The sequence below is a fragment of the Lagenorhynchus albirostris genome, chromosome 1 (genome assembly GCF_949774975.1).
Source record: "Lagenorhynchus albirostris chromosome 1, mLagAlb1.1, whole genome shotgun sequence".
In the NCBI taxonomy this organism is placed as follows: Eukaryota; Metazoa; Chordata; class Mammalia; order Artiodactyla; family Delphinidae; genus Lagenorhynchus; species Lagenorhynchus albirostris.
In genome coordinates, this window is record NC_083095.1 from 8,186,427 (window position 1) to 8,205,647 (window position 19,221).

The following is a 19,221-nucleotide window of genomic DNA, read 5'->3' on the forward strand; positions in this document are numbered from 1 at the left end:
GTAATTCTGGATATTGAGCTCCATCAAGACAAATGTGTCCTTACAATATGACAGAACGTTGTCAAATCTCAAATTAATAACCTTGCAACTTAATTACATGACTTCCATCTAGTGTATCTTCCCACTTAATATATGTGGCTTATTGATAAACATTTTAGTATGTATATATATTTAATATTCATCCTAAATATTGGCCAGTGTGGACAGCATTTATATAATTTTCAAATCTGAGAGTACTGGCTTCTATCCCTTGGAGAGAGAGGAGTTATTGCAAAGAATCATCAAAATCCATGTACCTACACTAAGACTAAATAAATAATATAATTCAAACCAAGCTGACAAAAATGTTGTGGCTAATAAAATTCCCTTTTTTTTTTTTTTTGGCCTCACCGCACAGCATGCAGAACTTCCCTGACCAGGGATCGAACCTGTGCCCCCTGCATTGGAAACATGGAGTCTTAACCACTGGACCACCACAGGGAAGTCCCTAAAATTCTTAATAAATTTACTCACCGATGTTACTAGAAGTAGTTTCTTGTCATTAGTATATACTGGTGAATATTAAAAATCAAATTCTAATTATGGGGGGAAGGGCAGACTTAATACCTCTCCAGACTCTCTAGAGAGCTTTTCTTTCATCAAGTGTCCATATGTCATCCAGGAAAGAAGAGCAGAATGTGCTTGAGTTTGAGTGCAAAGATTTAAGATGACATTGGGAGAGATGGAGCAGGAATAATTGGGCAAGTGCATGAAATTATTTCCAAACAACCACCTCATAATGTTAGGTACTTAAATATCATTCAGAAGCTAAGGGGACAAGATATTAAAGGGCACAGCCCTCTTTATAGCTTTATAATGGCAAGTACGAACATATTCACAGGAATTCGGGTCAAAAGGGCCAAACATGCCCTAGAGTATTTAGCTAGGTTACACCACCTAGCTAAATGCTTTGTCAGGATTCTACCACCTTTCTAAATTAATACTACACCCTTATTAAAAATTCCATATTTTCTACATTTTATCACTAAGAGTATAGTTTTCCAAATGTGCCATACACATTTGACTCCTTGTGTGGTGGTGGCTAGACAACCGAAGTCAAAAAGAATGACCTTTATTAATCTAAAAGAACACTTGCTTCGACAAAACACGATAGCAAGAACAGACTCTGCACCCAGCACAATTCCTGACATACAGTAGCCACATGACATCTGGTGAATAAATGACTCCACCTCTGCTTACTCTGAAAAATAACCTTGGCAAACATGTAAAACGTCCTACCAGTCTGAAAAATATTCTCCAGGCCTATTCAGTTACCCATCATTCTTAAAACCCATCAAGACCAATTTCCATGAAAGCCTCACTCACACACAGAGGCAGCATTTACTTTCCATTAGGTTCAGTGCCTGATACATGGAGATATCAACATTTGCACACTTGCATAAATTCAGGAGTCATCCTTCTTCTTCATTTGATATAAGGTAAATTTTTAAGCTTTGCCTCATTTCCAGTAAGTTTTATTTATCAAATCAAAAATACTTTCAAAGTTTCATTTTTTAAATCAAAATTCTATTCATAGCACATTATATCTTCTTAGGGATGGTTTTAAGGGAAAAAAAACCATATAGCTGTCAAAATAAAAATCTTGTTTTTCTTTCCTAGACATCTGGGACATTCACTTATGTATTTATTATTATTTCACATTAGTTCTCAAATTTAAAAAAAAAAGCTGGCTTATTTAAGAAATTTAATTTTAGGATCTGTCAACATTTTGAATGCACTACTGTTATTTTTAAAATATACACTTGCATCCTGGAATAAAACTTAGCATAAGCTTTCCATATAACCATTTCCTGGGCACTAACTAACTTACTATATGCCAGGTTCTGTGCTTGACACATTCCTCCATTTTCTCATTTGTTTAACAAATATCCTCTCGCGTTTTTTGCAGCGCTGAACATTAAGAAGCCATTATACTCTAAACCTGATATTTGCACTAGATACTAGTACTAAACGGACAGTAATGCTTAACACAAGTTTACTGTCATTGGATTCAAGTTGTGTTACCATATTAACTCAGAATCTGATCAGCAATGATGAGATGCACAGAGAATAGCACCTGTGGCAGCTTCGGCAGAAGCTAGCGTTAAGTGACAACTTAAGTTGCATTCCCTTCCACAGGTAGCTGATCAACATCACCTTACCCACCCAGAAATTTAATTCCAATTGCTACAGGCCATTTTGAACAGCACAAACATAATTTGAATAAGATGATTATATAAAGAACCCCTGCCCCCCCTCTGAAACTACTTTAAAATTGTAGATTAAATTCTCCCCAGAAGTAACACACTCAGCATGTCATGGAAAATAAGGGGCCTTTATTCTGAACTCTTAAAAACAAATGCTGCCCTACATTTTTTTAAAACTCTTGCAAATTTCAGACTCCACAGATGGGCAACTGCAGTTTAAAAAAAAAGAAAAAATAATAATTAATGAGACTCTTTGACAGTTCCCTGAAACCGCCACCCTCCCAAGAGCAAAACTGGTATTTCCAAGTTGTTCCAAGAAGGCGAGACGGGGGAGGGAAAGGAAGAGTCAATACAAAGCAACGGGGGGAAAAAATGGGTGACCTGATAGAAAACAAGTTAGAAAAATGGGTGGCCTCAGTAGGAACCCAGTGGCTGCTTCCCCTTCCTCTCTCTCTCAACCCAGCGACGCTGGCGCTGTTCGTCGAATTTAAATAAATCACCTATGAGTTTTAAGACCGGAGCCAAAAATTATTTCGACAGAAGGAAAAACTATTTGCTGCCCTTGAATACAGCTGCATCAGCAAAGGGAGCCAGCCTGCAGCTACGGAGAGACAACAAAGGACAACCGTCAGAAGGATGCGAAAATCCCTCGTATAACTCCCCACGGAGCTCCACCGCCTTGAACCCTGCGGTTAAGTGCAAGCTCTCACCCGGCCTCAGCCGGACTCTGCCAGGTTAGAAAGGCCTGGAACGCTATCCTCCGGGGAGCGGGCTCCTTCCCCCAACTCGGATCTCAAGACCAACGTCACCTCTCCTGAGATGCCCTCCCTCAACCCCACCACTGTGGCCCACAGTCGCCTGTCCTCATTTTAAGGGAGCTTTTCAGCATCTGCAAAATGTCATATTTGCTTCCATTCAGTTTCCTCTGAAAAGGGTGAGCTCCAAGACGGCGTAGGGAGCCCGGCGGTCTAGGCTGGCCTACAGAGGTCATCTCCCAGACCCAGCCCGAGAAACCAGGATGCGGTGCAAGTATGACCAGCCTACATGCCGTCCAGAACCGGGAACTGAGCCTGGGAGACCGGCCTGGCCGGTGCAGGCAGCCCAGGGCCGCAGCGGGGCCTGAGGGAGCCCCGGCGGGAGAGGACGCCAGCGGCACGCCGTCCGCAGCCCACTGCGCCGCCCAAGGTCACGGCCGCCCGGCCGCCCCGCGCCGGCCCGGTCCCCGGCCTCCCCCTCCACGGCGCCCGCTCGGCGCACGGCCGCCCTACCCCGAGCTGCAGACCCGTTGCCTTCCGCTCAATACGAACTTCCCGCCGGTTTCGCCGACTCGCAACTCTTCAGCTGCTCCGGCCCCTTCACACCCCGCAGTATGCGGCCTTCCCATTGGCTCAGGCGAGCGTGAGAGGCGGGGCGAGCGGGAACGCGCGGAGCGGGGCGGAGCCCGATATGGCCCCGCCCCCTCCCCAGAACCGCCTGGAGCCGCGGGCCGGCGCTACCACTGCATGCTGGGAAATGGAGTCTTTTACTGGCAAAGCGAGATCCCGGTCCCTCTGCCCCCGTGGGCTTCTGGGAAATGTGGTCTACAGCCTCGGAGTCCGTCCTTCTGGTCAGATGCTGTACCCGGCAATGCTGTAGGAACTGAAATAATTGTTGCCAGTGTTCGCAGTAGCTTTATTTATTAAATTATAATAAGTGTGTTGACAAAGAGTTGGATGTAAAAGAAGTCCTACGTTCTCCTTTGGCCGAGTGTCTCCTCTGCCTACAGGCGCTTGCGTTTTCCCACCTTCTGGTCCACACCCTGAAGCTCATCCCACAGCAGCTTGGTTCAGTATGCTGTGGCCTGGCTCTGGAAGCAAACAGCTCGCGATCAGATCCTAGCTCTTCCACTCTGTAGCTTTGTGACCTAAATGACTTAACCTCTGTGAGTCTCATTTTCCTGTTTCTGTCGTGATTAAATGAGTGCCTTGTACGTAGAGACAGTGCTTTGTATGTAGTAGATGCCCAATAAATCGTAGAGTGTTAATATTATTCTGTCCATTCACAGCCATGAGTCTAAATCCTACCTGTCTGTCAAAGCCTATGTCAATGCCTACCTAACCTTCTGTAGTATTCCATCTGTAATTCTCTTATGTCACAGTTTGCTTTGTAATTCTAATCAGTTGTCCACGCCTCCATTACCCATGAGACTGTAAGCTTATTGAGGGCTGGGATGCTGTTCTAGGTCAGAATCACCAAAGCCATAGGCAGAGGGAGATTTACAATGAAACTACAGTAATGAAGTTTAAGCACAGGTCTCTTCCAAAGCCTTCTGTTAATAGCTTTGGGGTTTTTTTATTTGCCAAGGTAAGATATTTTTGTATGATTTTCTTTGAGTGGACCCCAAAATTGTGTGAACTCTGTCCATTGGACAGTGCAGTATTTTGCCTGATGACCCACATTTGCCCCTCCAGATACCCCCACGTGCTCCAGATGCTCCTCCAGCCTGCCCTCAACCCCAGGAGGCTGAGCTGTACAAACCACTTCCAGGTTCCTGTGCCCCTGGCTTCTGGTGGATTTGGCCAGTAGAGAACCCCACAGAGAAGTGGAAGGGAAGAGAGTAGTTGCTGAAGGTAAGGATTTCCCTGGATCCTTGTTGGCAAGGTCACCTCCAGTTGGCTGGGGCCCTCGGCTGAAGGCCACTGCTGCCTGGCCCTCCCCTCCAGCTTGCAAGGACAGCTCCCTCCCTTCGTGCCTCAGACCTGCAACTGATAACACCACAGCTGCTGCTGAGACAAGGTTACTGCCCCATCCCCGTGGTTCCCACCCTCACGCTTTGGCAATACTCTCATTACAAATAAACTCTCTTCAAATAAACCCTGTTTCAAACATGTCGTCTGCTTCTTGTTGAGACCCTGATGGAAACACATGCACAAGGTGAGCACCCGATGATTAATTGTCGGCAAAGAGGTCTCAAGGTTCACCCATGTCACAGGTGTGGATTCCCCAGCAAGAATCTGTGGCCAGAATCCATTGAGAGAAAGATATTCTTCACACACACACACACACACACACACACACACACACTAAGAAGACTTGGAACAAGACTTATCTGTCACATAGTGACCATGTTCCCCTAACTTCACCATACACGTGCAGAAGAAATGTCCCTGACTCCACACTGGGTTGACAATTGGCTGGCTTTGAAAGACACTTAAATCAGCAACAGTGTCTGGAGTTTTCCAAGGTGAGAATGGAATGTATTGATTCTGGAACTCATGGCTCCCTCATCCTAACTAACTAATGACTTACTGTTAAACGATGCTTAAATGCAACCACGTCCCAAGGCAATTGCCAACTTCTCTGGCACCATGCACACGTGCTGAGATGTCCTACCAGTGCAGAGCATGGCAGGACATTATTCCAAGCTGCTGTCACAAAGACTGTGTATCTGAGGTGCTGTAGGTGGGGATAAAGTGCTGGGACACAGGAGGCCCTCGATGAATGTTTATGAGTTGATAGCTTGGTATCAACATCAGGATTCTGCAGAAGATTGACCCGTGAGGACTTGCTGGGGCTGGGCTTTAGAATTTAAGAATTGAACTTGGGAGGAAATATTCACGAGTCCTGCCATATATTCAAAAATATCTATAGTCCTGCCATATATTCAAAAATATCTATACAGTCCAAACAAATGTTTACTGAGCACTTACTGTGAGCCAGGGATTGGGCTAACCTCTGGGAAATCTGGGGGTTCTGGTTTAACGAACGTTTAAGGAGGCCTTGCTATGTATTACACACTGTGCTTTTTCACATACGGTATCTCAGTTCTTAAACAGGAAAAAAATTCAAAACGTTTAAATGATTCCAGGCCCTCAAATCTACTTCCAAATGTTGTTTTTACTGGCTCTTTATGCACAGCCTCAGTACATGAGGATACTTAGAGCGTAATAATGTCAATACTGTGATAGAGATTTGTGCAAGAGGCTGGCATAGTCAGGTAAAGGGATTCTGTGACAAAGGACTATCATGGATAAAGCAGTGTGGACCATGACTGGGTTCAGCCCAATTAATAAATATTGTTCCTGCTGCCCATCAGGGGCAGACCAGCTGAGGATCTATGCATGGGATCTGTATTGATCTGCCACATAGGCCCCGGAGTGTCCTCTTTTACTTCCAGGAACTCTCCAACCCGAGTATAAAGGCACAGAATGGGAACTGTAATACAGGGCACTTTGGAAAAGGGAGAGGAGGTTGGTAGTAGCTAGACCATGGCAGAAACTCAGTCTGGGAAATTCAAACAAGCACGATAGTCACTAGGAAGCGACACTGCCCAGGCAGTCTTCAGCAGACGCTGGATCTACCAGTGAGTCAGTTCATGAGTCCTTGTCCTTTTCATCTGTAGAATGGGCGCAGTCATCCTGGACCAACAAGTTCTGCGCCTCCCAAGGCTGATGGGAGGTAGATGAGGTCGTGTCTGAGAAGGGCTTTGCTCCTCCTGGAACAAAGCTGCTAGGGTATCGTTGCTCAGTGTACGCAACCTAACAACAACCCAAGGAATTATTACCTCTTGGGAGGAGGGGAGAGAGAGAGGAATGAGGAACAGAATATGTTCAGAAGTCTTCCGAGTACGCTGATCCTGGTTCCTACTCATCCATTCCCTTTTGATGTCTCATCTCATTCCAGGGGCCCAGAGCCCCATTTCCATTTTAGCAAGGGCTTTTGAGCACTTATTATGTGCCAGTCACAGTGTCCTTACGGATTCATAATCCAGTGGGAGAGCCAGACGTGTTCACAAATTCTAGCAACTATGATTTTTATGAGCATTTATTTATTATGTGTTGGGAAAACCATTTCATGTAACCCTGAGAGGTGGGTAATATAATCCCCAGTGTCCAGATGAGGATACAAAATCCCAGAGAAGTGAAATGATTTGCTCAAGGTCGTACTGCTAGTGGTGGCCGATAGAGCTGGCTGACTGCAAATCCATCCTGATATCAATCACAGCTGCTGACTCTTGGAAAATGTAATGAGATAATACGGTAGCACTTAGACTCCGTGCAGTGAGAATGCAGGAAGCAGAACAAATTGTTCTGCCAGGCCTCATAGACAAGGTAACACTGACCTAGTTACTCTGCTGAACTTATCTAGTGACTTCCACAATAGTAGAGATAGGTTCTTTTGGATTTAATGATACAATAATTAATGATTATAGATTGTTCTGAGGTCAGAAGTGGATGAAAGAGGTTTTAAAGTCCTAGGCAAATGTTTCCTGCTTGTCCTTTCCTTTGTCCTGATGATGATGATGATGATGGTGATGATGACAGCTTTCATTTATTAAGTTTTAAGCACTTTCAGGAATTTACTAATAATTTGCAAACAACATTTCAAGAAATCTTCACAATAACCCTTGGCATTTGATATTATCCCTCTCCTGACTACAGAGATAAGGAAATTGAAGCTCAGAGAAGGTAAGTAACTGATCCAAGTCACATAGCTACTAAGTGATACATTTGGGCTTTAAGTTAAGGTTTAGGCTAATTCAGAAGACCAAACACTTAACCACTCTCCATGCAGTGCACCAACCATTCATTTCATGTGTTTATATCTCCTGAGCATGTTTTCAGGATGCCACGGTTATTCGTCTTCCCCAAGATTTGAGAGATTAATGGTACAGAAAAATTTAATGTGCGAGCCTCCAAGAATGACTGAAATGTTTCACAGTGTGCTGGTGAAACTCCCTGAGCTAAGGACGATGTGAGCTGCCAGCGGATGGGTTGCTTTCTGCCCACTTATCGAGAGGAGTGGCAGATATGGTCTACTGACACTCACACACATTTCTACTGCCTTCTATTGTCATTTCCTGCCGCAGAGGCTACAAAGCTAAAACCTGCATTTGCCAGGCACCCTAATGCTTAGGACTCTGGATGCAAATTATGTTCCACCAGTGAGATTCCTCAAGGAAGATTTGGAGGCAAAGTGAGGTGTCAACACAGTAATGAAGTCTTGGGATTTTTCTGCAGCAGTGTTCCAGTGCCATTTGTCTAATGCCATCAGTGTCAGAAAGCAGTTGTGTTGGTGGCAGTAGGAGCTTCCTGATCCCTGGGTGGCGCGTACAGTTGTGAGTTTGTGTAGTAAAGAATTTAACCTTGCCCAAGAAGGGCTCTGGTCTTCGTTCTCAGCAAGGTGATCTCCAAGACCTTGGAATGTCAGATAGGAGTGTCTTTGTTTCCAACAATATGACACAGGGTAGACGCTGGCCGTGCCAGAAGGACCAACAATGCAATTTACGATGGGTGCTTTGGGTAACACAGTATAAGTCAAACTCCACAGGGACTGGAGACTGAGATCAGCATGTGGGCGATGAATCATACTTTTGCAGTGGAGTCCCAGTAAAAACGCTAGACACTGAGGCTTAAGTGATTGGTTGGCAATTACTCCACATGTATTGTCACAGACTGATGCTGGGAAGGTAGCACTGTCCTAACTCCATGGGCAGAGGAGCTCCACATTCTAAGCCCTCCTGGCCTCTGCTTCTGCCCTTGCAATTTTAATCTGCATCCTTTCCCCATAATAAAATATATCCGTGGGTATAACAGCTTTCAGTGAGTTCTGTGAGTTCTTCTAGCAAGTTGTCAAAACTGAGGGTGGTTTGGGGAACCCTCTACTAAATTTGCAATTGGTGTCAGAAGTGAGAGTGGTGGTCTGTGTTCCCTCTAACTGTGCAAGTGACGAGAATTCCTAACCTCTCTAGTCCCAACGGCAGTCTCCTCATTTCTTCCCCCTTTTGATTGTGGCAGAGCTAGTGGCTTCCTAGGTAAGGCAGTTCTGTGTTGCTCTCACTAGTGCCTGCTAGTCTAGCCCTTCAGTGACTTTACAAGTACCTAACTCCCTATATTAAATCCCTTTGTACTTAAAATAGCTAGAACGGTCATTGTGTCCTGCATTAAACTTCAGCTAATACAGGAGAGGACCTGGCCTTGCTAAATGACATAGCAATTCGAACATGCAAGCTTTTTCACATTTTAATGTCTCTGAAATCAGAGTATGTCTTACAACCAATGCCAGTTGTAATTGGTGGTGATTTTATTTTTTCTTTATTAGTAGCACATAAAATAATGGGGCATCTTACAACTGATGGAGTCTTAGAATTTATTAAATTCTAGGATACCTGGTGCTTGCTTCCTCAGAACTTCTCTCTGGATCATCTCTCCCCTTCATTCCGCTCCCCACATTGCACACTGGATCTGACACTCTCAAACACCCAAGGATGTGGCGCCTTCCTCCTTTTTCCCACTCCACACTTTTTGAAAGTGAAGACCAACATCCTTAGAGAAAGAGGGAAGCAGGGTGGTAATGTGAGAGGAGGAGACAGACCTGAGTCTGGAACCTCCCTCTGCCATTTAATTGCTGTGTGACCTTGGATAAATTATTAACCTCACTGAGCTTCCGCCCTCATCAGTAAAGGCTAGCAGTTGTTGGGATTGAATGTATCTCATGTGTGAAATTCCTGGCCCCTGGTAGGCACTCAGTAAAGGTTTTGCCTCCCCCTTCTGTTCATCCCTCTCTTATTTTCCTCCTTCCAAACACCATGAGGTCCACTTCTCATGTCACTCCGTCTCCAGGAGCCAAGCTACAAGCAGCTGTCATCATGTATTGTCAGTGGTTTGCCATAGACCCAGGTCAAATACACATACGTGTTCACAACCAGCTGCCAGGTTGTAAACCACGAAAAGAAGGAGAGCTTTTCCAAAAACAAAAGCAAATTGTTGCTTTTATCTTTGCAACCATCCAACTCGTGTTATGTTTTGATTTCAGGGCTGCTCCAAGATTCTGGGACAAAAGGCACTATATATAAGCATTATTATGAGACTCAAAGGGGCTCTGAGCAAAACAGAATCCTTTTATCACGAGAGAATTGTTGCCAAATATAGTCACTGTGTGGAAGATGCATTTTTCCTTTATTCCACACATCCTCACCATCACTAACTCCTTGCTTTAACTAAACCCATAGCCTATCAATTAGTCTATAGGCAAATATTTTAAAATAATAGCAACCAACATATTTTGGCAGTTACCATGGGCCAGACATGGTCCCAAGTACTTTACATCTAGAATCTCCTTTGGTTTTCCCGGCTGCTCTATGAGGTAGGTACCATCATTAGCTCATTTTACAGGTGAGGAAATTAAGTCTTAGGGAACTTAGGCAACTTGCCCAAAATCATATAGCCAGTAAGTGGTGGAGGCAGGATTTGAACTCAGCTCTATGATGTCAATGATTATGGTCTTCCTTGATGTCAAAAGGAATGTGGGATGTTACACAATGAAGAATGCACATGGCCCCAGATCTTCAGAAATCTGGGATCTGATCATGAGATAAGTGTCGAGCTCAAGTGTAGATTAACAGAATTCCTAGAAAATAGCAAAAGGGGACTGGAATGAAAAAGCAAATCTATTATGGGAAGGCTTGAGAGGACAGTGACTTATTTAATCCTCATTATCAGCCCCGAAAGGCAGGTCTGATTATCATTACCTAACAGGTGAGAACAGGAGATTTAACTGTGGTTGTGACTGTTAGTGACAGAATGCGGTTTTATACCCAGGACTGTCTGACTCCAAAGCCATGATAACTCCACACTGCCTCCTAAAACTAGATCAGTGGACGTTTTTTACCCTCTTTTTCTGCCTATTCGTCTCTGGTGAATACCTTGAGAAAGAATGAATAATCAGGCTGTTGATAAATTATACGCATGTCAAGCAAATAAGTCAATTGTTTTGCCTCTAACAGGTGTGTCTTGATTGCGAACCATTAGTGACCATTAATAAAAGAAACCCAGGTTGTAATTTCCCAGGATTTGCATTTCACACCAGGGAGCTGAGCTCAGCCAATATTTTCATAAGCTAACACCTGCAGCAGAGGCAGAAAGCATGACCTGAGGTAACATTTATCTTTGAGAATTAAAATGTAAGCCACAGGACAATTTGTGAACTTGATCATTCTTTCCCCTGACTGTCATTGGTCTTAGCTTAGCATAGAGATAAGGCCTCAGGTGTTTAAAAAATCTGTTGAGCAGCTTTGAGAGGATTCAGGACCTAGTGCAGAGCCCTTCGAGGTATCCGCTAGTTTAAACTGAAGTTTATTCATTTACTGTTTAACAAAGGTTTACTGAACACCTACTAAGGCCCGGGCGCTGCGCTAGGTTCTCAGGATAGGGATAAACAAGACAAGATTTCTGTTCCACCGTTGCCCATTCTCTCTCCTTAAAGCACTTTCTCCTCCTGGTCTCTATAACACTATTCTGCCCAAGGTTCTCTTTCCTTTTCTGAATGCTCCTTTGCGGTGCTTCCTGCCAGCACTTCTTCTTTGGCTCCAACTTCTAGGTCTTCAAGGCCCTTTTCTCTACCTTTATGTTCACATCTACACAGATTTCAGAGGGTGGAGAGAAAAGCTCGGGAATCATCAGCATATAGTCAGCTTGTTGTTAGAAATGAGAATGGATTATCCAAGAGACAGATGAACTAACCCAAGGACCAAGTGTGGACTAAAAAAAGAAATCAGAGCATTCTGGTGGTGATGGTGGAATTGCTTATTCATACTCATCTCCCACAGGACAGTAGCCAACAGCAGGCAGAAACTGAAGGGGATTTGACCCTTGAAAACAGGGAGCCACCCTGCAGGAGATCCATGTTTATCTGACTTTTCCACTGAGGACACTCCCCAGTCCACAGGCCACAGGGTGGCTAGAACTCAAAAAGAAAGCCACAGTCCTTTTAGCCTGAAGAGTCAGAGGGTGGAGTCTGAACAAACTGGAAATTGGGGAGGGGCCGAGGATCTCAGAATGGAGAGAGCCACAGGGCAGCCCTAAAGCTTCTATATAAACACCCCTAAAATCTTTGGCTGATCAATGGATCGCACCTGCATGAGCAAAACTCCAAGGCTGCCCAAAAGGGAAACAACAATTGGAAGGTTAGAAGAGCAGGCGGAGATTTCAGCTGCTAACTGCTGCAAGGGAGTTTGGAGTCTGAGCCCTACCAAGTCAGAGGAGGTTGGTTAATTTCTAGTTAATTTCAGGCTGTCCAATGAAACCCAAAATGTACCTGAAGAAGAAGGGCTATGTCTAAGGATTAGGGAACTAAGAAAGGGAGACCCAACAATGTCAGTAGCTTATTTTAGGCATACAGGTAATGAGTGGCAGTGCTGGGATTCAAATCCAAGGGCTCTGCCTCCAGAGCCCATGCCCTCAACCACTGCATTCAAATTCGCCTCTCTCAGCACCCTGCATCCTTCGTTTAAAGCACTCACCACCAAAGTCAACAACCAACGTCATTGCACATTCAGCTGTTTGTCTCCTGCACTAGAAAGATTCCTAAGAGCAGAGGGCTTGCACAGTGCCTGGTGCACAGTGCCTGGTACACAGTCCAAAAAAAATTTGTTGAATGAACAAATGAATCATTTGGGATGGCTGACTCACCAAAGCCTATGCGTGTATAATTTATTAATATATTTTCTATTAGTAAACGTATATCATTAAATATGCATTCCTGCCATATAACTTCACCCCCGTTATGATCCTGGATGGAATTAAATCACCAATAATCACTCCAGTTTGTAGTTGGGTTTATTTGTACATATCTGTTACTGACTGTTTTTAAGCACGATCAGGAATTTCTAAGTGTAATATGAATGACTCAGTATTTTGATTAATCAGCTCAGTAGGCGAAATTTCCATGGTTAATCAGACTGAACATAAAGATAGGGCACATGCTGAGAATGAATAGAGGGGAGGGGAAAGACAGAGAGAGAAAGACAGAGATGAGAATTTTCTTGTAGTCAGAAAGGCAGTTTTGGGCTTCCCTGGTGGTGCGGTGGTTGAGAGTCCGCCTGCCGATGCGGGGGATGCGGGTTCGTGCCCCGGTCCGGGAAGATCCCACATGCCGCGGAGCGGCTGGGTCCGTGAGCCACGGCCGCTGAGCCTGCGCGTCCGGAGCCTGTGCTCCGCAACGGGAGAGGTCGCAACAGTGAGAGGCCCGCGTACCGCAAAAAAAAAAAAAAAAAAAAAAAAAAAAGAAAGGCAGTTTGAGTCAACACCACAGAACTTACAAAGTTTCTGTTTTCTCATAAACTTTGGTTGGTAGCTGTATTAGTTTCCTGTGGCTGCCACAACAAATTGCCACAAATTGTGACTTAAAAGAACAGAAATGTATTCGCTCATAGGTCTGAAGACCAGAAGTCCCAAATCGAAGTGTCAGCAGGATCAGAAACTAGGGGAGAATCTTTCCTTGCCTCTTCCAGCTTCTGGTGGCTCCAGGCATTTCTTTTTTTGTTTGTTTTGTTTTGTTTTGCGGTACGTGGACCTCTCACTGTTGTGGCCTCTCCCGTCGTGGAGCACAGGCTCCGGACGCACAGGCTCAGTGGCCACGGCTCACGGGCCCAGCCGCTCCGCGGCATGTGGGATCTTCCCGGACCGGGGCACGAACCCGCGTCCCCCGCATCGGCAGGCGGACTCCCAACCACTGTGCCACCAGGGAAGCCCTCCAGGCACTTCTTGGTGCTCCTTGGCTTGTGGCAGCATCACTCTAATCTCTGCCTCTGTCTTCACATGGCCTTCTCTGTGTGCATCAAGTTTCCCTCTCCTTTCTCTTTTAAGGACAACAGTCATTGGATTTAGGCCCCACCCTAAATGATCTCATCTCAAAATCTTCAACTTGATTACAGCTGCAAAGACCCTATTTCCAAATAGTGTTACATTCGCAGGTATGGGGGTTAGGACTTGGACATATCTTGTTGGGGACAGGATTCAGCCCACAACACCAGAGATAGCAACGTCACTGTTGTAATTTCCTCTAATAGGATACAGAGAGGGGGCTGTGCCGACAATTTCCCATTGACCCCAGGTGTTGCTGGGCATGTCCCCTGCTGTCACGTGCCCTCCCAAATTGGAGCCTGCTCTGGCCCAAGCACAACAACTCTGAACAATCCCCACTCTCCAGAGATAGAAACAGAGGCTGAAAACGTTAGACCAGCTGCTCAAGGTCACACACACGGAGGAGTCAAGATCTGAACCCAGGTGTGTCTTCTCCAGAACCAGACATGTGGCCATCCCACACTGCCTGAAACACTCCCATTATTAGAGAGCCACTGTACTCTTTAAACTCCTTTGTTAAAATACAAACTCTTCCTGAGGGGGGGTTAGCCAAGCCTTCACAGAAACCCTGATTTTGGAGGAATGTATTAGATGACCTTCTAGAACACAAGAGATCCCAGGGGTATCTATGGGGAGAGAAGCAATAAGGAGGAACTTGATATCAGGGTAAATTCACACATTGAGAAATCAGTGCCCAGAGAGGTTAAGTGATCTGACCAAGAGTACACAGCAAATCAGTAGCATAATCAGAAATCACACCTGAGATTCCTGACTCTGCATAAGGAAACTTGGAAGGTATCAGTCACCCTGAAATATCCTAAATTGGCTGGGCCAAAGGGTTGCTGTCAGCGGAAGCAAGTATAAACAGCAAAGCCCTAACCAGACATTGAGAAGAAGCTCCCTTGGGTCAACCCTTCCCAGGAGGCCTCCCTAGCTGCATAGTTCAAAGAGGAGAGTTCAAGAGCATGGAGCTGAGGGTAAGAGACCTGAATTTTCGTGGTAGGCCTGCTACTGAAGACTCGAGAGACCTTGAGTAAGTCACTTCTCCCCTCTGAGCCCCCGTCTCTTTAACTTGAAGGAAAAACATTGGATTTAATCATCACAAAAGTGCCTCTGGCACTAAGCATTTATTATTCATACGCTTCTAGATCTTGAGCAAGCCTCAGGGCTAGCTAGAACTAGTTCTAACCCCAAATGGATATCTGTTGTTTCCTCTGCCCGACATCCTCTCCCCCTTCCTCTATCAGCAGCTTCCCACAATTCCAAAGGGAACCATCCTCTATAACTTTTACTTCACAGTTGGAAGGCGCTGACACCACTCCCTGCTTCTACTCTAGGTTGTCATGTAACCCAGGCCTGGCCAATTAGTGTAGCTGTACCTGAAAACTGTGATTGGCTCAGGAATAGACACGTGATCCAATCCTAGCCTAATGAGATTCAATCCAGGGGTTTTGGTTGGAAATTCTGGGAGAAAGAAGTTCTCCTCCTACTGACTTGGCCAAGCCGCCAGAATGTGAACCTGGGGCAAAGGGAGGGAGTATGACTGACCCCAATGTCAAGAGACAGAGGGGAGCCAAGTCCTGGTAACATTGCTGGATACACCCATGCCTGAACCTAGAACACTCCTGAGATTCGTAGTGACGTGAGCCAAAACAGTCACTGTTTTTTTTTTTTTGCTTAAGCCACTTTGAGTTATCACTTGCAACTAAAAGTTTCCTGATTGATTCAAAAGCCCTCATTTTAAGGATGAGGGAATGGAAACCAAGAGTGGGAAAATGGCTTTTCCATGAAATCTGACAGGAGGAAGCACCTTGGAGCCCATCAAGTCCAATTCTTACTATTTACGGGTAAGGAAACTGGTGTCCAAAATGAGATGGAACTTCTTATGTGTATACAACACATACACACACACACACAGAGCAGTGTGAGTTGTCTTACTGTAGTGCTGAGAAACTCTGTTTATCATCAAACATTTCATACATCCTATTACAGGTGAGAGAATAATTATCTAGCCTGGTGCCGTGAAATGCTTTTTCCCATAATGGAATTTTACTCTGGAAGTGTATTTTGGTATTAAAAGGTTCCACTTTATAATGTCGATGGTTCAATCTGTGATCTAAAAGGCACTTAAATGCTTTGAACAAGAGGCATAAAAAGCTTTTATTGCGAAAGCCTTGCTGGATCTACCAATTTTGCCATTGATCCTTTTCCCCAGAAGGCTTCTCTGGAAGCAGCCCAGGCAACAGCTAATCCCACGGTGGGGCTGGACCTCCAGCTAGTGAGTAAGACATGTTTTAGAGGGCTGCACTTTCCATACACCCATTTGCAGATATTGAAACCATTTCTGGTTGGACTGCAACAAGCCTCTTCAGGCATGTGACTCAAGCAAAGACATCCAAGCCATCCAGAATTTAGAATTAAGCCCAAGGAGCTTAATTCTAACTCCCTTTGTTACTCCCAGTGTGTGTCCTTGGTTGTACTTCAACAAAGTACAACCTTGGTTGTACTTCATCTGTGACATAAGTTCCATAATATTAGTTCCCAGTGTTCTTGGGAGCGGCTGACTTATTACAGTTGCCAAGAAGCCTGATACATGGAGGTGCTCGGTGAACACAGGTTCCCTGTCCCTGGTTGACCAGATTCTTCAATAACTGAGGGATTTGGGTCCCACTGAGAGCAGTGGAGCAGTGGAAGAAGCCCACACTTAGAGCACAGAGACCACTGATCTCTCGGCTTTACCCTGGGCAAGCCATTCACTTCTTGAACTCTCCACTTCCTCATTGTAAAGGGACATTTGAATACGTCACAGAACTGTCATGGTAAGATGCTCAACATCGCTACGCATCAGGGAAATGCAGATCAAAACCACAATGAGATATCACCTCACACTTGTCAGAATGGCTCTCCTCAAAAAGAACACAAATAACGAATATTGGTGAGGTTGTGGAGAAAGAGGAACCCTCCTACACCGTTGGTGGGAATGTAAGTTGGTGCAGCCACTATGGAGAACAGTATGGAGGTTGCTCAAAAAACTAAAAATAGAATTACCAAATGATCCAGCAATCCCACTCCTGGGTATATATCTGAAAAAACGAATTTGAAAAGATACCTGCACCCCAATATTCATAGCAACATTATTTACAATTGCCAAGATATGTAAGCAACCTAAGTGTCCATCAACAGATGAATGGATAAAGAAGAAGTGGTCTATATACATAATGGAATACTACTCAGCCATAAAAAGAAGAAAATGTTGCCATTTACAGCAACATGAATGGACTTAGAGAGTATTATGCTAAGAGAAATAAGTCAGACAAGAGAAAGACAAATACTGTATATCACTTATATGTGGAATCTAGAAAATACAACAAACTAGTGAACATAACAAAAAAAGAAGACGACTTACAGACATAGAGAACAAACCAGTGGTTACCAGTGGGGAGGGGGGAGGAAGAGTACAGAGGTAGGAGATTAAGAAGTACAAACTATTGTGTATAAAATAAGCGACAAGGATATATTGAACAGCATGGGGACTACAGCCAATATTTTATAATAACCATAAATGAAGTATAACCTTTAAAAATTATGAACCACTATATTGTGCACCTGTAACTTATGTAATATAGTTCATCACTATACTTCAATTTTTTAAAACAGGGGAAAAAAAGAACTGTCATGGTCACTTATGTTGTGCTTGAACCCATATGATTGTCTCCATCCCCAATTCCATGTGACCTCGCAGCTCAGTCACCTGCCGTGGAAAAGAGCATATCATGGGCACCTCTTGGTAACTGACAATTGCCAATAGCTGGGTCCTGGGACATTTGGTCCCCTGCCGGGTGGTCAGGAGCTAAATGCAGGAGTATCCCCTGAAAAAGGCTGTGGGCAGAGCGTCAATGGGAAGCTGGGATAATAAAACAAACTTCCCAGAGTGTGGACCATGGGCCAGTGGTCCTAGTAGGGTTCCAGAGTAAAGTAAGTTTGGGAAACATGGCATCCTGTACTTTCTGTTAGGAGGTTTTCAATGCCCATCAGCTCATTTTATTCAATCTTGGGCTTCCCAAACTTATTCCACCACTGAACATCTTTCCCACAAGCAGCATCTATCCTCATTCCATGCCACTAGTGGGAGGCAGAACACACCTGGAAAGCAGGGCTCCAAGATTCCAGAGGCTGAAACAGACTTTTCAGCTATTTCTTAGCTCTGATGCTTCATATGCTATCACTCTGAACTTCTAACATGAAGCCATTCCTCAGGCCACACCATCCACCTGTTCTCAAAGCATTAATTCCTACACCCATTCCACATTCACAGAATGCACACTGCTTCCAGGTTCTCTCCCAGGCAAAGACAACCCCCTCAGAAATACAGCTCCTGATTGCAAGGAGCTCATCATCTAAAAGGGAGGAAGGACGCCTGAACAGATGGTTACCATGCAGAGTGACAAGGTGCATAAGATAAAGGTGCACCTTGTAGGGTGGGATGGGGTGGGGCGGATGTCAGAGAAGCTTCGTCTGAAAGATGAGTTGCTGCCAGAGGAAATCGACCGAGGAGCAGGCATGGTACGGAGGCAGCACATGCAAAGGCCCTGAAGGAAGACAAGGGGATTTCTGGAATTACAAGTACACTTGGCCCTTTGTATCTGCAGGTTCCAAGATGATTGAATTCGTGGATCTAGAATCCATGGATATGGAGGGCCGACTGCACTAGGCCATTATATAAAAGGGCCTTGAGCATGTGAGGATTTGGTATTCACAGTGAGCGTGGGGGCCTAGGACCAATTCCCCCTGTGGATATGGAAGGACCAGTGTAATTAAATCAGGATGGAGAACAGGGGTTGAGGGAGAGGAGTAGAAAGGTAAGTAGAAACCAGGTCATGCAGAACTTACAGAGCCATGAGTGCCAAGAGCTTAGGTATCCTTCAGAGGCGATTGAGGAGCTCCGTACTTGTGAGTGTGTGTGTGCGTGTGTGTGCATGTGTGCGTGGGTGTGTGCAAGGGGCAGGAGAATGACGTGGTTAGATCTGTGGTTAAGAACGGTAGTTCTGAGACCCCGAGGAGAAGGGCTTGCAGAGACCACCTGGAGCATTGGTCAACGGCTGACAGGCAGGATGAGTTTTAAAGCTTAAATGTGGCTGCAAATTCTGTCAATCTTCCGACAGAGAGGTGGAGTTTGTTTCCCTTCCTCTTGAATCAGGACTGGCCTTAGTGACTTGCTCGGCCAATATAATGTGGGAGAAGGGACACCGTGAATTCTAAGTCTAGGTAATAAGAACCCTTGGAGTTTCCGCCTAGCCCTGGAATATTCACTCTGGAAGGGGGCCAGCTGTTCAGTTCACCTAGGACCACCATGC

At 45.0% G+C, this 19,221-nt stretch overlaps 1 protein-coding gene across 7 annotated transcripts in view; it reads right to left on the bottom strand.

Annotated features, from left to right (window-relative positions):
* VRK1 (VRK serine/threonine kinase 1) overlaps window positions 1-3,588 on the bottom strand; it is a 78,056-nt gene extending 74,468 nt beyond the window's left edge. For 6 of the 7 annotated variants that reach the window (XM_060165437.1, XM_060165452.1, XM_060165412.1 and 3 more), the window contains exon 1: window positions 3,515-3,584. The gene's annotated coding sequence lies outside the window, so the exon portion shown is untranslated. Of the gene's footprint in view, window positions 1-3,514 lie in introns of all 7 variants that reach the window. The other variant, XM_060165429.1, reaches the window with a different exon arrangement.
* Window positions 3,589-19,221: the final 15,633 nt, after the last annotated feature.